The sequence below is a fragment of the Silene latifolia genome, chromosome Y (assembly GCF_048544455.1).
Source record: "Silene latifolia isolate original U9 population chromosome Y, ASM4854445v1, whole genome shotgun sequence".
Lineage (NCBI taxonomy): Eukaryota > Viridiplantae > Streptophyta > Magnoliopsida > Caryophyllales > Caryophyllaceae > Silene > Silene latifolia.
The window spans coordinates 43,260,956-43,280,704 of NC_133538.1; the positions used below are offsets into that span (position 1 = coordinate 43,260,956).

At 37.4% G+C, this 19,749-nt stretch overlaps 1 non-coding gene across 1 annotated transcript; it reads left to right on the forward strand.

The window, feature by feature from the left end:
• The first annotated feature begins 1,197 nt into the window (after positions 1–1,197).
• Positions 1,198–1,304, forward strand: LOC141636769 (small nucleolar RNA R71). The gene has a single exon (XR_012541355.1). It is a non-coding gene; the product is annotated as a small nucleolar RNA R71 (small nucleolar RNA).
• Positions 1,305–19,749: the final 18,445 nt, after the last annotated feature.

Genomic DNA, 19,749 nt, shown 5'->3' on the forward strand with positions numbered 1-19,749 from the left:
TTCTTCGTAAGGATGTCCTTCATGTACTTTGCATAGGCCGGAACGTGATTGATCAATTCCGTGAAAGGAATCGAGACTTCTAAATTCTTCACAATTTCCATGAATTTTCCAAGTTGGTCATCAAACTTAGGCTTAGCTTGACGACTCAGGAATGGAAGTCTAATCACAATGGGCTCCTTCTCTTTGGCCTTTTCTTCACTTTTCTTTGAAACTTCTTGATTGGTGGGTTCTTCTTCCCTAGAGTTTTGCACAACTCTTCCCTTGTCACTAGCTTCCACAACTTCATCCTCAACTTGCTTCTTTGGTCCTTCATATCTCGTACCACTCCTCAAGTGAATGGCACTAACCGTTTCATGTCTTGGGGGATTACTTTGAGATGGTAATTGCCCCTTTTGTCTTTGAGAGTTTGACGATGCTAGTTGGGTTAATTGAGTTTCCAACATTTTTGTAAGGGCTAGGATGTTGTTGATGGTGATGTCTTTTGCTTGGCTATCTTTTTGCATTTGAGTAAAAAATTCTTGTTGATTCTTTTGCATTTGGAGGACCGCTTTTTGAACATCAAAACCTTGGTCATTTAGTTGATTATATGGAGTTTGATTTTGATAACCTTGGTTTTGGTTGAAAAAGGGTCTTTTATTTTCGTTTCTCATGGGAGGTGGGGTGTATGTTGGTTGAGGGTTTTGAACATTTTGACTTTTGTATGAGAGATTTGGGTGGAATTTGGTGTTTTCATTGTAATAGTTGGAATAAGGGGTACCACTTTTGTATGCTTGAAAAGTATTCACTTGCTCATTCGTTCTCCTACATTCACTTTAGTCATGTCCCAAAGTTCCACAATTCTCACATATCCCACTTGGGATTGATGAAGATGTCACCATGGCATTAACATGATACTTTGGCGATTTTGAGGCTTCTTCAAGCTTAGCCATAGCCTTCTCGAACTTCAAGTTGATGCTATCAATATGAGCACTAAGTTGAGCACCCAATTGAGTAATAGAGTCCACTTCATGCTTTCCTCCTCTAGTAGCCTTGCGAGGTCTAATATATTGTGAATTATGGACCGCCATTTCCTCAATCTTGTTCCAAGTTTGATTATCGTCAACTTCGGTGAACATACCATTTGATCCCATGTTGAGAATGTTTCTTGAGTCTTCATAAAGACCATTCCAAAATTGGTGTACCAAGAACCACTCGCTAAGTCCATGATGAGGACATGAGCGACAAATTCCTTTGAATCGCTCCCAAGCTTCATACAAAAATTCTTCATCCCTTTGCTTAAAACCCGTAATTTGAGCTCTTAGCATGTTAGTCTTTTCCGGAGGGTAGAATTTTTTGTAGAAAGCTAGAGCCAACTTCTTCCAAGAGTCAATTCCAAGAGTAGCCTTATCAAGGCTTTTCAACCATTGTTTTGCGGTGCCAATTAGAGAAAAAGGAAATAATACAAATCGAATTTGGTCTTGAGTCACTCCGGTTTGTGAAATCACATCACAATAGTCACAAAAAGTTTCCATGTGGGAATGAGGGTCTTCACTAGGCATCCCCCAAATTGGCTTCTTTCGACTAATTGGATAAATGCGGATTTTGCAATAAAATTTCCGGTTAAGTGTTGTGGTGTGGGAGTTCCATTGGGTAGGTTCTCCTCGATTGGTACGAAATGTGATGAAAACTTAGGCATTGTGGGTTGATTGTGTGATTGATTTTGTGTTGGGTTCTCCTCACCTTCTCTTGCAAAAGGGTTGATGAACTCAATAGTGTTTGTTTACCTCACCAATACCTCTCAAAGTATTTCTAGCAAATCTTCTATTGGTTGTCAAAGTCCTTTTACTTTCGTGATCAATGGGTAACAAGTTACCTTGTGATCTTCTAGACATGCAAAATATCAAACAACTTGAAAACAATTAGATCAAACCTTGAGGAATTTTAGTTCCCCAAGGCAAAGAAAGACATAACTAATAACAATCAAAGAAAATCAAATCAAGTTAACACCGTCCCCGGCAACGGCGCCATTTTTGGTCAGATCGCTTTGAGCTTAGATTTCAGTTACTTGTCGTTAGGAACACCTAGACCAAAACAATATTTATAACTTCACAAACAACTCTACTACTAGTAAAGAGGCAAGTAAAGGTCGGATCCCAAGGGACGGGTATTGATGTAGGATTTTTGATTGCATGTAGTGGTGTCTAGGGGTGTCACAATTTGGGTTGAGATAAGAAGATCACTAAACTAAATAACAATTAAAGTAAGCAAGCAAGATGACTAAAATGAGATATAAACAATTGATTAAAAGCACTAGGGTGTCATGGGTTCATAGGGGATTCATGGGAATTGATCATACAAACATATTCTCAAATTATAAGCAAGCAATTATTGTTGTGATAGGATCGAGTTGGTTTATATCTTACAATCGTAGGAAGGTTTGGGTCCCGGAGTCGAATCGATTATATTGTACAACACCTACAAGTCGACTTAATCCTCTATACTCAACTATATGCATGTTCTAATGAGACTCGAGTTGGTTTATGCCTTACAAGACTCATTGAAAATGTAGGTGATGGGTAAAAAATGTAAGGATTCATAGGCTCGCATTTCATCAAACATAGCATGTGCATAAGTTGATATCACAACAAGCAAGCAAATAAATTATGAAAACATATCAAATTAAGCATGAATCATCCCCCATGTTGGTTTCCCCTAATTACCCATTAACCATAGTTAAGGAAACTACTCACTCATTATCAAGTTTAACATGTTAACAAGGTTGTCAATCATATTGACAAAGCAAAACATGATGAATAAATGAAGATGATTAACAATAATTAAAAAGGGATTAAGAGAGTTATACCTAATGATGATTCCAAAATAATAATGCAAAGAATAATAGAAGTACTTGATGATTGATGGAAGGTTGTCAATCTCTCAATAAACCCAAATAATCTTCAATTATCCAAAATAAAAGATGAACAAAAGAGAAATTAAGGAAATGAGATTTGTATTAACATTTGATTAGAAGTTGATTACAAGTGATGCGTGTCTTTTATATGATGTTTTACATCCCATTTTACGCGCATTTCAGAGCTCATTCATGTAGTTTATGCTGCATTTCTCCCTATTTCCGTCTACTTCCGTATTTTGTACATTATTGCAGAAATGTGAAGAATCCAGCGGAAATCAAGCTAAATCCGTCCCCGAGTATCTTGCATTTCATTTTGACGTGAAGTATTCACCCGAGAAACGAGCTTGGTGCGCAATTCAAGGCCCAAAAGACAAGTCCACGAGTTCATAGAAGTCAAGTAGCAGCTCAAGTAGTCGATCGACCACCACCTTCAGTTGATCGACCAACCCTCGGGTTACAGAAGCTACTGACCACCACCTTCAGTCGATCGACCCCTCACATCAGTCGATCGACCACACTGCTATTCCAGACGAGAATTAAAAGACCGAGGAACTTGAAGCCCATGAAGTTTAGGTTTTGGAATAATTGTTACGTGAACTTTCTATATAACGTAACCTAGAAATATTCAGTGACTATCTAGTTTTTTATCAAGCTTTATTATCAGAAATTTACATTGAGTTTTAGTTTACTAATTAGGGTTTGGGCTATTAATTTGCATTGGATTTCCGTTGTGCTTTCAATCACTCCGTTACATTTCTTCTGCGAAATTCGGTATTCTTTCTGTTCTAATTTCCAGATTATTACTTATTTCGTCATTAGTATAGAATTGCTAGTTAATTCCCGCAGCCAATTTATTATTTATGTTAATTGTTCTCTTTGTCGTTTCAAGCATGAATCCATTAGTTAATTTCATTATTAAAGTTATTGTTTTTACCCTTAGCATGAGTAGCTAAATAGTTTGTGCTAGGATGTAGGCGAATTTTAGCGTAGGCGACAAAGTATTGAACACGGTCGATTAGCGTGTGTCGATCGATCGACCGCATCATCGGTCGATCGATCAACTCGTGAGGTTACCCTTCGTTTTAATTGATTTTAATGTTGTATTTAACGAATCGAATGCATGCGACCAGTTAGATACCTAATTTGTGACTGACCCATTAGATCGAAAGATAGGGGAAGTTGTTAGACCATCAACTAAATCGACTAAACTGTGCTGAGATCGAAAGATAGGTATAGTTTGGACCGTTAGTCACTTTTCAGGACGAGAGTCAGTAATAGTGATATTAGGGACCTATAGCGAGATCGAAAGATGCTATCTGTTAAGAGTGGACTGAAAGGACCTCTTGTTTCCCGCCTCACTTGTGTTCGATTTAGACCTGTTTAATATGCTGCCACCGAAGCTTTAATGAACCGATCATCCTAGTACCCCTTCTTTATCTGTTTAAGCCATCTTTTTAGTTTACTGTTTTTACTCTTAGCTTTAGACCAAATCAACTCAACCCCCACACTTGTTATCTTAGACTGAATCTAGACAACTAGAATTACATCTGCCTCTCTGTGGTTCGACCCGACTGCCACTTGCTATAGTTGTAGTTGGAAATTATAAATCTTATTTTTGACACCTCACGACGGGTATCAAATTTTGGCGCCGTTGCCGGGGAGGCAATAGTCCTAATTTTAGTTGTTTTAATTTTAGTCTTTCTTAGTTTAAGGGACTTCTGTTCCTTAAACTTTTCTTATATTCTTTTTGTAGTTTCCTCTTATGCGCAGGTCACAGGGTGGTGAACTAGTGCCATTTGACCCTGAGATAAAGAAATCTTTGCGCGAGTTGAGACGAACACAAAGGGTACTATCGACAGAGGAAGAGATGAGTACTCTGTCAAGCTATTACGAGAACGATCTGTTCGAAGAAGACCCACAGTCTTCACCCGTTTCCACCTCTTCAGCCGAGACAGTTACTTCTCCAGAAATTCCAGTCATGGCCGAGGAAGCAAGTATAGCTAGTCATTCTGAGCCGACAGCTGAAAACTTATATAAGGGGTTCGAATTACCAGGAGATGCCAGGAAGTTCGAACCAAAGCCTTCATACATCAACATGGTTGAGAGAAACCAGTTCGGGGGAGCTGCAAATGAAGATGCAGCTAAGCATATGGAGACCTTTATTGACTACTGCTGCTCCATACCCCCACCCGCCGGCGTGACCCAAGACCAGATCAAGGAGACCATGTTTATCTTCTCCCTTCGTGATGCTGCAAGGGAGTGGTATAGAGATCTGGACCGAGCCGTTCATGGGATTACTGACTGGAATTCCTTGGCATTGGCATTCTACAAGAAGTACTTTTCTGCTTCTAAGACGATTGCTATTAGAGCCCAAATCACAAGTTTCAAACAAGGGCCAGATGAGAACTTCCACGAGGCATGGGTCCGATTTAAGAAGTTGGTGCGAACCATACCGCACCATGGGTTCGAAAAATGGAGCTTGTGCAATCATTTCTATAATGGGTTGTACGACGATCAGAGGGCCATTTTGGATGCTGCAGCCAATGGCCGATTTGCTGAGAATTTGGGAGCAACCAAGGGGTGGAAGATCATTGACGATCTAGCTACCCACAAGGCCGAATATGGGAATTCCACAGGGAACCAGAGGAGAGCTGCTGAATCTTCCTCTGATGCTGTGCTTGAGGCTCTTACTGCGAGATTTGACAAGTATGAACTAGGAGGAGCTTCTAAAGGTGGGATGTACCAAGTAAATGCAGTGTCAGACGGTCCTTTTGTGTGTGAAAGGTGTGGAGCTGAGGGACACGTTTCGAAGAACTGCCCTAGTCCCTTTGAGTCTTGTGTTGCCTTTCAACACTATAGGCAGACCAACACCTACTATGAGCAAAACACCCATCCAAACTTGAGTTGGAGGAGCCAAAATGTCCTGAATCCAACTCAAGCTCCACCGCAGCAGCAACCCTATGTGCCCCCTCATCAAAAGCAACAACAATATCAAGAAACCTCCCTATATGCCGCAGCAGCAACAATCGCAGAATTCTGAATTTTCCGAGCTTAAAAACTTATTGCTAAAGGAGTCCCAAGCAAGAGAGGCCGGGATGAAGCTACTAGAGAGCCAAATTGCTCAATTGGCTAGCAAAAGCAACACTCGAGCTCCCGGACACTTGCCGACCCAAACTGACCAAAAGGAGACCTTAAATGCCATCACTTTGAGGAGTGGGTCCACCCTTGATGGTCCTGCCATGGTCGAGGGACGCTGTTGAAAAAGATGAGCCGGAAACAAGTCAAAAGAAAGCTTCAACGAATAAATCAAAGAAACAAAGCGTCTACTGTATATCGATCGATCGACTGATACACCCGGTCGATCGACTGACTTACGGGTTACAGGAGTTTCTGGAACTTTACACAACGGTCGATCGACGAGGAGAGTTGTCGATCGACCAAGGTTACTGCTGATAGCGAGGAATTTCGTCCTTCAATGCCCGACAATTTGAGAGACCATTTGTTCCGGGTTCGACAATCCCGAAGACGTTAGGACCGGACCCGAGTGTCGATGGGTCCGTCCTGATTCAAGTTTGACCCAATGACGGTCAATGGCTCACATTTGAGACGGTCTCGAGGAGGGTTCAAGCTTCAATAAGGAGAAAGCAAAGGGACTTCCAGCCTAAGTCCACGGATGCCGGCATACGCAACCTAGAGGAGAGGGCTAAGGTACTTCTTACATCCCCATATCCGGAGAGACTAGTGCCAACAAAGGAACAGTATCTTTCAGTAAGTTTGAAAAAGTTATTCGTAGCTTGAATGTTCAGGTACCCTTCTTTGAGTTAGTTAACCAAATGCCAGCATACACTAAATTTATGAAATAGTTATTGTCAAAGAAAAAGTCGCTTGAACATGTTCAAACTGTTGCGTTAACTAAAGAGTCTTGCTCCTACTTGTCTCACACTGCGCCCCATAAGTTAGAGGATCCGGGTAGCTTTTCTGTTCCTTGCAAAATAGGTACCTTCTCTATTGAGAAGGCATTATGTGACCTAGGAGCTAGTATAAGCGTCATGCCTTTGAGTCTAGCTAGGAAGCTTAAATTGACCAGGTTTGCTATTACCGATATGACAAGATGAGATGGTGACCGATCTGCGGTCCAAATAATAGGGGTCTTAGAGGACATTCCAGTCCAAATAGGGAAGTTTTTCTTCCCCATTGACTTCGTTGTACTTGACATGCCAGAGGATGCTCACATACCCATTATTTTGGGTAGGCCATTTCGCACACTCGCTGGTGCATCATAGATGTTGGTCTAGGAACCTTGAATTTCAAAGTGGGAAAGCATTCTATTGTCTTTGCCCAACCGGCTAAGAAAAAGAACCCCATGTGGCCGGTGACTTGTAACACGGTTTCTGAAAAGAAATCGTACTTTGTGCTTCCTGACTTACCCGTCTCTATTACTACTCCTGTGCTAACCCCTCCGCCCAGATTGGGAGCAAAAAGGAGGAAGAATCTGTTGTTTTAGATAATGCAGAGCTGGTTTGGGGAAGGAAGTCTTTGCAAGTTGTGCCACCAAAGAAGCCGATCATTCAAAGAGGAGGCCTTGGTTGCTTGAGCTATGGAATTGATGAGATAGTTGATGACGAGCCAGTTAAAGCCAGGAAGTTTGATCTGGATTTTGATGAGCCCAAAGAGATCCTTGACTGGGGAGATGATGAGAATGTTGATCCGTTGAGCCATACGGATGTGGAAGCTAAGAAGGGTGCAGCCGCTCAGATAAGCACCATTGAGGCTACCTCTAGTAGCCAGAAGCCGACGAAATGGGCCATACCGTGGTCCTTCTTGATCAACTATTAGTTGATCGAGCTCGTTATAAACTTCATTTTATTTGCTTTTGTTAAGACAATTTTTATCGCTTTTGTGTGCGCGAAACTTCGCTTTTATTTTATTTGCTTAGGATTTTTAAGTACTTTAGACTTTATTCTGGGTTTTGCGCAATTTTTGGGCGCGTATTATTGTGCGTTTGCAGGTTTTTAGACCTCATTTGCTCAAGTTATTGAGCAAATACGAAGAAGTAAGAGTACCGCAGATTTTCTGCCGATCGATCGCTTCCTTGGTCGATCGATCGAGTTGCGCTTTCCGGAGCTTCGTTCTGTTCATCTGGTCGATCGATCGCCTTTTGGTCGATCGACCAAGACATCTTGTACCTATTCACGACCTCTCCCCTGCTGTGTTTGGTCGATATGCGGACTTAAGGGAGTTTTCTACTCCACTTTATTTTCCGTCCATTTCCTTATTTCTTTTATTTTCTCATTTATGCATGATTTTACCGCCTTGAAATTGTTTTTCTCAGTCTTATGCGTGGTATTTTCTGTCTTTCAGGCACTTATTGGTGGCACTGCTGGCTACTGAAACCTCCTAGCTCACGCTGGTTTGGGGAGGTTTCCCTTGCTGCGCTTAAAGTCTTGTGAGTTCCTGATTTCTTTACTTCATGTCATTATATTTTATTTCTTTTCTCGCAAATTTCCATTTCTCTTTTCGTTATTATATGATTTTGCACAATGGGGACATTGTGCGATTTGGTTTGGGGAAGGGTTTTGCGTCGCATATCATTTGTTTGCATTCACGTTTAATTTTGTTTTGCATTGTTTTATTTCATTTCATCCATTTATACAAAATTCAAAAAAAAAAAAAATTTCAAAAATTTCAAAAATTTCCATAAAATGCACATTTATTTTAACATATAGGTCGAGTCGGAACGGTAATATTTCAAGGATGATAGTGCATTTTGCACCTGTTCTGCCCGAGCCTTGCTTATCATCATGTTATTAGTAGAATCACATATGTATATCTACGAGTTTTCGTTAATTATTTGCTGGACTTGAGACTTGATTTAGAAAATTGGCAAACTACATCATATTCTGAGATCTAGAGCCTATAACTGGTGACATTCATGACCAGTTTATTTAGGATGTGAGTAGTACTCCTTATGAGACATGTTTCCTTAATACGCATAAATATGAACTTAATCTGCTTAATACCTGTATGCATTCGGTCTGTGGTTAGTTGACACATGTGGTAGAGGTTTCCCCTTATTCGTTTGCCCATGAGCTCCACACTGCCAAAAATATCCTTTTTGTCCTATTTACTACATCCTACATTTAGCCTGTCCTTTGTCAAGCTAGTAGTTTAGTTGTTGGGATTGTTACTACGTTTTTGGTGGCATACGCTCATGTTGAGACGATGATTGGAAAATGAAAGAAAGGAAATAGAGAAAAGAAAGAAACAAAAGAAGAAAAAAATGATTCGAAAAAGAAGAGAAAAAGAAAAAGAGTTTTGTACTGTTCGTGCAGTCGATTGACTGCCCCTTTTGGTCGATCGACTGAGGTTCGAGAGAAAGAGAAAAAAAAATCAATTCGCATGATTCAGTCTTTATTATTTGGCGATTTTTGCTCCCATAATTCATTTATATTTTATGGGGAGTTTATTGATTTATTAGGTTGGAGATTTGTGAGTTTTGTGCTTGCTATAGCATCGTTTTGTTTGATTATGAGCAAGAAGTTGGATGTTGCCATTTGGTTCCGTTTTGGTACTAGCTTGATCACCTGTACCTCCACTTTACCATAAACGTTTTGCCTCTTCTTACCCATACCTCACATATCCCATATATACCTCGGCATGTGTCATTGGTCGTCTGTTTGGTTGGAATGCATATGTACGGTCATAGAGATCAATTTCATATTTTATTGCTGGCATGTCTTCATAGGTCGTAGTTAGGTGAGAGTCACTACAAAATTAATTCTTTCTATCTTACATATATTCACCTGTACTTATTGAGTGATTTGAGCGACCCGTGAGAGTCCAATTTGATAAGTCTCTACAGTTGACGGTTCAGTGGTTTTTGACGGCTTCATAACTCGTTTGCATGATTCATTTGCTAATTGATTGTTGGTTAATGCATTAAAATGGTTTAGGTTATGCAGTTTGTAATTCGCTCTGAGATTGAACTCGTTCCATTAGGTAATTAGATCGAGTCTAGTTCTTGCTTGGGGACAAGCAAGGGTTCGGTTTGGGGAAGTTTGATGCGTGTCTTTTATATGATGTTTTACATCCCATTTTACACGCATTTCAGAGCTCATTCATGTAGTTTATGCTGCATTTCTCCCTATTTCCGTCTACTTCCGTATTTTGTACATTATTGCAGAAATGTGAAGAATCCAGCGGAAATCAAGCTAAATCCGTCCCCGAGTATCCTGCATTTCATTTTGACGTGAATTATTCACCCGAGGAACGAGCTTGGTGCACAATTCAAGGCCCAAAAGACAAGTCCACGAGTTCATAGAAGTCAAGTAGCAGCTCAAGTAGTCGATCGACCACCACCTTCAGTCGATCGACCAACCCTCGGGTTACAGAAGCTACTGACCACCACCTTCAGTCGATCGACCCCTCACATCAGTCGATCGACCACACTGCTATTCCAGACGAGAATTAAAAGACCGAGGAGCTTGAAGCCCATGAAGTTTAGGTTTTGGAATAATTGTTACGTGAACTTTCTATATAACGTAACCTAGAAATATTCAGTGACTATCTAGTTTTTTATCAAGCTTTATTATTAGAAATTTACATTGAGTTTTAGTTTACTAATTAGGGTTTGGGATATTAATTTGCATTGGATTTCCGTTGTGCTTTCAATCACTCCGTTACATTCCTTCTGCGAAATTCGGTATTCCTTCTGTTCTAATTTCCAGATTATTACTTATTTCGTCATTAGTATAGAATTGCTAGTTAATTCCCGCAGCCAATTTATTGTTTATGTTAATTGTTCTCTTTGTCGTTTCAAGCATGAATCCATTAGTTAATTTCATTATTAAAGTTATTGTTTTTACCCTTAGCATGAGTAGCTAAATAGTTTGTGCTAGGATGTAGGCGAATTTTAGCGTAGGCGGCAAAGTATTGAACACGGTCTGATTCGCGTGTCAGTCGATCGACTGACCTCGTGAGGTTACCCTTCGTTTTGATTGATTTTAATGTTGTATTTAATGAATCGAATGCATGCGACCAGTTAGATACCTAATTTGTGACTGACCCATTAGATCGAAAGATAGGGGAAGTTGTTAGACCATCAATTAAATCGACTAAACTGTGCTGAGATCGAAAGATAGGTATAGTTTGGACCGTTAGTCACTTTTCAGGACGAGAGTCAGTAATAGTGATATTAGGGACCTATAGCGAGATCGAAAGATGCTATCTGTTAAGAGTGGACTGAAAGGACCTCTTGTTTCCCGCCTCACTTGTGTTCGATTTAAACCTGTTTAATATCTTTGCAAGAAGCTTTAATGAACCGATCATCCTAGTACCCCTTCTTTATCTGTTTAAGCCATCTTTTTAGTTTACAGTTTTTACTCTTAGCTTTAGACCAAATCAACTCAACCCCCACACTTGTTATCTTAGACTGAATCTAGACAACTAGAATTACATTTGCCTCTCTGTGGTTCGACCCGACTGCCACTTGCTATAGTTGTAGTTGGAAATTATAAATCTTATTTTTGACACCTCACGACGGGTATCAACAAGATTAAAGAGAGATTAGAATAATATAAACTACACTAAAGATTGATAAGAAGAACATCATAATCTAATTAGACTAATGGGGAATATATAGTGGGGATTAGGTGCACAAATTAGGGCTACTAAGGGCTTAAATGACGATTAAGTCCATGAGGAATCGCTCCTCTCAAGAAAAGATGCGGGTCTCCTTTTAGCAAGTCTTCCAAAAATATGCACATCTCAAATGAAGAAAGAAGAGGACGTGCCCCTCTGGAGTACAATCCGAGCGTCCAAGGGTCGGGACGGGCGGATTAGGGAGCTGCTGGACGGGCGGCCTGGTGGTAAGGACGAGCGTCCTAGGGAGCTGTTGGACGGGCGTCCCGATGGTTGGGACGAGCGAATTCTGGCTCAGCTTCCTTTTCTTCTTTTCTTCTTCCAACAATCCTCCGGGATTTATCGGGATGCAAGGATCATCTTCATCATTGCACATCTACTACATTATGTACAAAGGCTTTCTAGTCTTGTCTTCTCTTTGATGCTTGGTCATTAAATTCGATCAATTTAGCTCTATTTTGCCATGAAAATGTAAGGTTTGCACTCCTCTCCTACCAAGGAAACAAAACCTCAAAGAATATGCAAAACAAAGGGCTAAACATAGTAAATGACCCAAATATGCACTAAAAAGCATAGGAACGAGGCTAATTCGGGGACTAAATATGCTCAAATATTGATCACATCAATAATATATACAATTTTTAAGTTGTTACATCTTGTCAATTGTTGTGTTACATTTTTAGGATCTATTTGTTATAATTCCAGGGAGCAGTGTTACATCTTGGCAAAATAACATATACGGGGGTTTTTTTAAAGTTGTAATACATGAGAAAAATTAGCATTCTAGAAAAATATAACATGCAATTTGTTGAAGAGTTATAACACACCATATGTGTCAGTCCAAAGTAGATTCTTGTTGGCATTTGAGTAGCCCGCTGTGTTTATGTCAGCTCATTCAGCATTATTGCCCAACATTCTATCAACAGCGATGCTATATACTCATGAGTTCACATTATCAAGACATCCTCTTTTGAAATAGAATGAAAATATCCATATGTTGTCAATCTTTCCCTGCAAACCGCAGTGATTATTGAGATTATGATACATTGTTTTGATACAGAATGTAAAACTTACACTGTAATAAATGAAGATTGTAACAGTGTAATAGAGGAAACTTACGCATTGTCGACATTGTGATCATCAAGTAAACAATAGTCAGCAACATCCTTTCTTTTGCTCAAGAGGGGCTTCAGAATTTCCTTGTTGTCAATCATAAACGGGGAAACATATGTGGTGGGTCCTTTATCAGCATTTCCACAGTCGATACTACAACCAAAGTTGTCAACAATTGCATCCATGCATCGTTCTTGCACTATTGTGTGTAACAAATAGGGGTTGTGGTCATATTCTTCTGCATTATTTACACCTGCCTGCTCACCATTTTCCTGACCACTCCGCTCAGGCTTCTCAATATCACTTGCTTCCTGATTATTGACTCTGTCACCACTTGGCTGACAAGAATCATCTCCCTCACCATTTCCCTTGCCACTTTCCTCCCTTTTCTCACCATTTTGCTGATCCTCAACATATTCCTCAGCATCTTGCGTACTACTGTTGATGTCATTTATAGCATCATGGACTATGTCATCATCCTTGTCATTATGATCACCTTCATTCTCCTGATTTCTTCTCATATCTTCTAAGCCAACTATGGTATCTGTCTCAAAATCATTAGCTTTGTCATTCCTATCGCCTTCATTCTCCTGACTCCTCCCCATATCATCTAACCCAACTGTGTTGTTTGCATCAAAATCAAAGAACTCGGATCCATCATTACGTTCTTTATTAACAGGTTCTTTATTAAGAAGGTCTTGATCAACAGTAAGTACTATGTTGGCATTTGCCACTAATTCACAGTATTCTTCAAATGATGGGAGATTAGATGCCAAATCTCTCAATTCCTTAGCTTTATCAATAACAAAGTCACAGTAGGTATGGAATCTCATATCTCTAAAAAGAGATTGAGTTGGTGATAAAACAGATGGGATTGGATTTTGTAAATTAGAGGCATCATTGAATTCATTCTTTTGCTTGGACTCGTGCATCCGAGCAATGTTTCTCTCATATAGTAGGTCATTGTCTCTTTTCATTGTTAGAAAAATTAAATGAATATCCTATTGAAAAAGAGCAAAAATTAGAGTGTTACAAATCATGCTTATAATGTGGATATGCTTAAAAGTTTGTGTTATAAAACATCTGTCAAAAACACGCGTAACAATAATGAAAATAAAGGAAGCAGAGAAGCATTCTTAACATAAAGCACTCTTAAGTTCACTTACATCCACATCTTTTACTCTTAACTGTTCATCTGTGTCAATGCCACTTGGCAGCTCCATTGTAACATAGGATTTTCCTACTTGTTGTTGAATTGTTGTAGTTGGTGAGTTAAGACAAAGAGGAAAAGAAACAGTTGACAAAGCCCCGATCCCAAGCGCTTTTACCCCAGCTTCATCATTAACCCTTTTTGTTATAGTTGCATTTGTTCAATGCCTGATTAATGGTAGGGTTGTGGGAGGGTAAGTCCCTTGAAATTTGAAACGATGCAGATACTCAATTAGGAGAAACAATGTCCATCCACGAACAGTTGATGTCCCTTTTTTTTTATATGCTCTCACATTCTGAACCAATTGGTCAAAGACATATTTAGACCAATTATATGTCCTTATCTGGTTCACATCCTCCAAAGTCTTCAGCAACCTCATGTCAATTGAATCGTTTGAAGTAGGGGCTAAGAATGTTGCAAAGCTTTATAGAAGAAACAACTTAAGGAATTCATCTCCACTTTCTTTTTTGGCTTTCAATCTTTTTTGCACCCAGTTTATTTTGATTATTTTTGTTGTCCCTTCTATACCAAACCTTGCTCTCCACTCATCCCTCAGATGATCATCTTGTGTAGGGTTTGAATTTCCTAATGTCATATGTGTTACCTTTGTGCCAGTCCTCGGCAGGCAAAACACATCATATACATCGTCAGCGGACAGTCCAAATTCTTTTGTCTCAGAAGCCTTAAACATGTAGCTTCTATCATTAAATGCTTGTAGTAACAACGACATCAACGCTTGAGGGATTTTAGTAAGTTTAAGATGCAGGAGTCCACCAAAACCCACATCTGTTACTGCTTTTTTTTTGTCTTCTGTAAGTAGTCCAATTATCTTAGTAAGACCATGTGGCCTACATTTCGTAACAAACCCAATATCCTCCATTACCTCCTCGTAGTCACTGTCGTCTTCTACTTTACATTTGGACGCCTTATCTAATGTCATTGCAGTTATTTTTGCCAACTCTTTTATCAGTTTTGCTCGTTTCTTTGAAACTTGACCATCTGCTATGGTATTCTCTGGAGTTTTTCTTTTGCTGTTTTCTTTGGATTTGATTGTTTTAGTTAACTTCTTTACTGGGCTTACCATCTGCAAATAAATAGAAGGATATTTCTCAAAAATGCGTAACAACATGATATATAGAAAGTATATTCACTCTTCACTTTTAAAGTTTTTATAAGACACGAGATAATTAAATGTAACACTTAAAATAGTAATTTATAGGTTCATAACATGCATTTGTTGTGTTACATTTTTAATATATGTGTGTAATAACTCCAGAATATAGTGTCACATGTTGCCAACTTAGCATATTATATAAAAAGAATATCCACACTTTAGTTTTAAGTTGTATTTAACATATGAGATAAATAAATGTAAGATGCATTTTTTGTGGTACAATTTTAATATGTATGTGTTATAACTCCAGGAAGTACTGTTAAATTTTGTCAAATTAACATAACACTGAAGATAATGATTGTACCAGTTCTATTTTAGATTGTAACCCTCTCTGAAATTGGAGTTTACAGTTCTTTAATATGTATGTGTTATAACTCCAGATTATAACACTTCTCAATAAGATAATTTTTTTTGTGGTACAATTTTGATATGTATGTGTTATAACTCCAGGAAGTACTGTTACTTTTTGTCAAATTAACATATTATATACAAAGTATATCCCTCTTTAATTTTTAAATTGTTATGACAGATTAGATAAATAAATGTAACATGCAATTTGTTGTGTTACATTTTTAATATATATGTGTTATAACTTTACTGAGAAGTGTTACATCTTGGCAGAATAACGTACTCCATGTTTTTTTAATTTGTAGTAGATGAGAGGAATTAATATGCAGGAAAATAGTATGTACTAACATACTCCAGGGATGTTGCTTCAGGACAATTTTAGGATCTATGTGTTACATCTTCGCGAAATAGTATTAACATAGGTCGTACTAGAATGTTAGGGTTAACAACAAATAATAATCCTAATATGATAACGGTAATCAATCAAATTGATAAGTGTTAGGATAAAAACAGTATTACAAAGTATTATAAAGCACTTATCGCTGGAAAAAAAAAACAGTAATCAAACAAATCGAAACATTAAAACCAAGGAAGATTAAGATAAGACAAGCAACAAATGTAAAAATGTTAAAATCAAGAATTTTTAAACTAAAATAACATCGATTACAACAATAATAACAATAAAATCAACATCAGATGATATTTTAACTACAATGCAATCAGAAATAAGAACAATTCAACATTTCCTAACCTAAAAAAACAAGGAATTAGAAAATTTTATAAAAAAAAAGTAACAGTATACTTACCTTATCGTCTGTTTATAAAATCGTTGATGAAAATCGATGAAGTTCTACGCAATTTTAGTATTTGCAGATAGATTTCTCAACCGTGAATTATTTTGTGCGTCTGAATTTGTGTGTTTTTGATTTTTGAAGGAGAGAGAAAGAAAAAGTTGAAGAGGTTTAGAGGTTTTGCAGTTGTGTAAAAATGATGACAGTTTTTTCATTACCGCGCGCCTATGGTCTGTAACGTGGCACAATCTGAGCGCTCTATTCTAACGATCCTATGGTCCATATTTGGACTCAAGACTCATCTAAGGGAGTGGACTCACCGGATCCCGCATATATATATATATATATATATATATATATATATATATATATATATATATATATATATATATATATATATATATATATATAGAGAGAGAGAGAGAGAGAGAGAGAGAGAGATTTAGGATCCGGTGAGAACGATCACTCGGTGCAAACGGTGAGAACGAACTACAACCACTAGATTAACTAAAATCGTACGGCTTTAATTTTAGGAGTTATTAATATTATTTCACAGAATTATAACACGTATATATCGTGATTTTTTAGATCACTTTTTCTCTCTCCTCTCATTTTTTCCAGTCTGCTTTCTCTCTCTACTCAAAAGCATCAGAACACTCATTTTTCCCCAATATCAGCAGTTCGTCAAATTACGGTGGATCGATCGACGATGATAATGGACAATGATTAATCTTCTGCATCTGTATCATTCTATCATCTTCAATCGCCATATTTCTTTCAAATTCGTAAGTATTTTTGGTGTAATTTGATCATAATTTTCAGTTGTATTCATCGATTTCTTCGATTATTTTGTAATTGAGCTTAATTATTTTTCGTATTTTTACTTCCTTGTGCTTGAAATCAATAATGTAGGTTCAGTTGTCTTTGTTCTGATTGTCGAGCGTTTTTGCGATTACGTAATATTCTCGCTATTTTGCGATTAATTGATTTTTTAATTTTGTTTCTGTTTTGTGTTATATTTTGATTTCATTTGTGTATGAATTACGTTCTGGTGATTGCAGGTTGCTTTTCCGTTTCAATTAAGGTTCATCGTTGCCTATATTTTTTCAGTTAGGTATTGTATTAACCCTATTTTTTGCCATTTGATTTTGTCTTTGTGCTGTTATATTCATCCAATTTGTGCATGCCAGCAGTTATTTTACTTTTTTTGCTTGAAAATCGTCTTGCATGTAACCTTCGTTATGTTGATTTCACATCAGTACAGTTTTGACTTTCATTTGATGTGAGATTTCATGGGTTACAGTAGTGTATTGTTAGTTGTATATTCGTGAGTCTTCACTGATTTTTTATACACCCAAGGGCTTCGTATCAGCTAGATACATCCTAAGGGGTTGTAGTCATGTTAAATTTTCCGCTAGGTACGTCCTTATTTTGTATGTTGCGTGGTGATATGTATTGATGTTGTATGAAACTACCTTTCATCTGCATTCAGTTGGTGATGTTTTTGTGGGTTCCACTTGTGTTAGACAATTAGGGAGTTATTCATGCTCTAGATGCACTATATTAGGTGTTAGCTACATTAATTTAGCTTACAGATACTGTTTTCTGTGTGACCGCGGATTGATACCTAGTTTTGATTAATAAAGTTGTATGTTGTGGATGCCTGAATCATTTTTTTTCATACTAGGCTTGTTAAGGATGGTGATGATGTCCTATGATTGCATACAATTATTTCTGGTGTCCTGAAAAAAAAAAAAAAAAGACACTCCGTTTTTTATTTGTATCATCGTATACGTTGCTGCATTTTAGTGATTACTAGGTAGTATCCCGCGCTTCGCACGGCCTGTTTTAAAATTTTATTATTATAATTGAAGAAAAATAACAAAATTTGTATATGACCTTTAATATTTTTAACTATAAATAAAAATAAATCAATTTTTCTCAAATTTAATTTTTTAGGTTTAACTTCAATGTTTTTAAATAAAATACATACCGTTTTAATTAAAAATAATAAGTGATAATTAATTATGTATGATCAATGTTTATAAATTATTTTATGACTGATCAAATATCATATTAATTAAAATAAAATTTATTCGAATAATGCAACAATCAACATTAAGTTCTCAAATTATATCACACTACTACAAATCCAGGCAACTACAACGCCCCTTTAACAACGATTATTCACGAAAATCACAATAGACGTTGTAGAATGTATGGCGCGAATTTTACTAAAATAAATTACAACGGGTATGGTTATAAAAACCGTTGTTATTAGTTTTAACAACGGGTCACACATGCACAACCGTTGTTAATAATTTGGCGCAAAATTGGCGCAAAGTTAGTGAAAAGTAATCACAACGGTTACTTTTGAAACCCGTTGTTAAAACTTATTTAAAAACGGGTGTTTTTTACAACCGTTGTTAAAACATATTTCACAACGGTTGTTGTTTAATAACCGTTGTCAATACCTTCCATACTATAAACCACACAACACAAGTCTGCTGCAACCACAAAACACAACCCTTAATACACAAACACAAACACAATGAGACAAACAAACACAAAACACACACTCTCTTTCTCTCTTTCTCTCTTTCTCTCTTTCTCATCGTCGCTTTATCTTCTCGCCGTCATTTGTTGATTTCATCGTCTATTACGTTCTCGTATTTATCGTAAATCTCGCCGTCACGGTTAGTTTCATCGTCATTATTTTCTTTTTCTATTTATTTCTTTTGCATGTATGTGTTTTTATCGACCATTATGTTATTTGTTTAAGTATTGTTCGCATAATTAGTTAGTAAAACAATGAAGAAGTAAGATAAACATAATTAATATATATATATTTATAAATACATAAATTAAAAAAAAAATTACATATGTAAAAATGCAATTCTTATATTTTCATAGAGGATCGTATTCTCGCTCTATCGTATCCGTCCTCTCCTCCTTGGCTATTTGGAGGTTCCGTTCGCATTGCTATATCGTCATATAGCCGCAATCTGCCGCTTCGCTCCGTCAAGCCATCTTCTTTGGCGTGCTTCAATGCGGATCGAGCATCCGCAAGGTAGCTCCTGAAACTTTCCTCAATATGGAGGAACCGGCGGATGAAGTTGTTTTTGTTCTCGATCATGGTAAGAGTCTTAAGGATGAAATCATTCATTTTGTTGGAGTTTTTTTGAGTTTGTTTTGAAAGATTAAGTAGAGTTTGTTTTAGCAGTTAGGGTTTGGAGATGAATATATTGAGATAATGGAAATGTTAGTTGAGATAATGCAATGTATTTATACTAAGCAATGTGTGGGTTGAGTTGCTTTTTAATTAATATATATGTTAGGAAGTTGTGCCATAATCATCATCATATCTCTCAATAATGCTGCTTCAAATCTTATTACTAACCCTTCTCATTCCATATTATCCGTTCATATGTACAAAGGATGTCGGTAATAATGCATGCATCGGAATTCTAACGGGCCGTAATTATGCATGCATCTAGTAATATTTAATTTAATTTTTTTTTATTTTTTAAGAACAAACAACAACGGGTATTTACAAACAACCCGTTGTCTTTAGTTATAA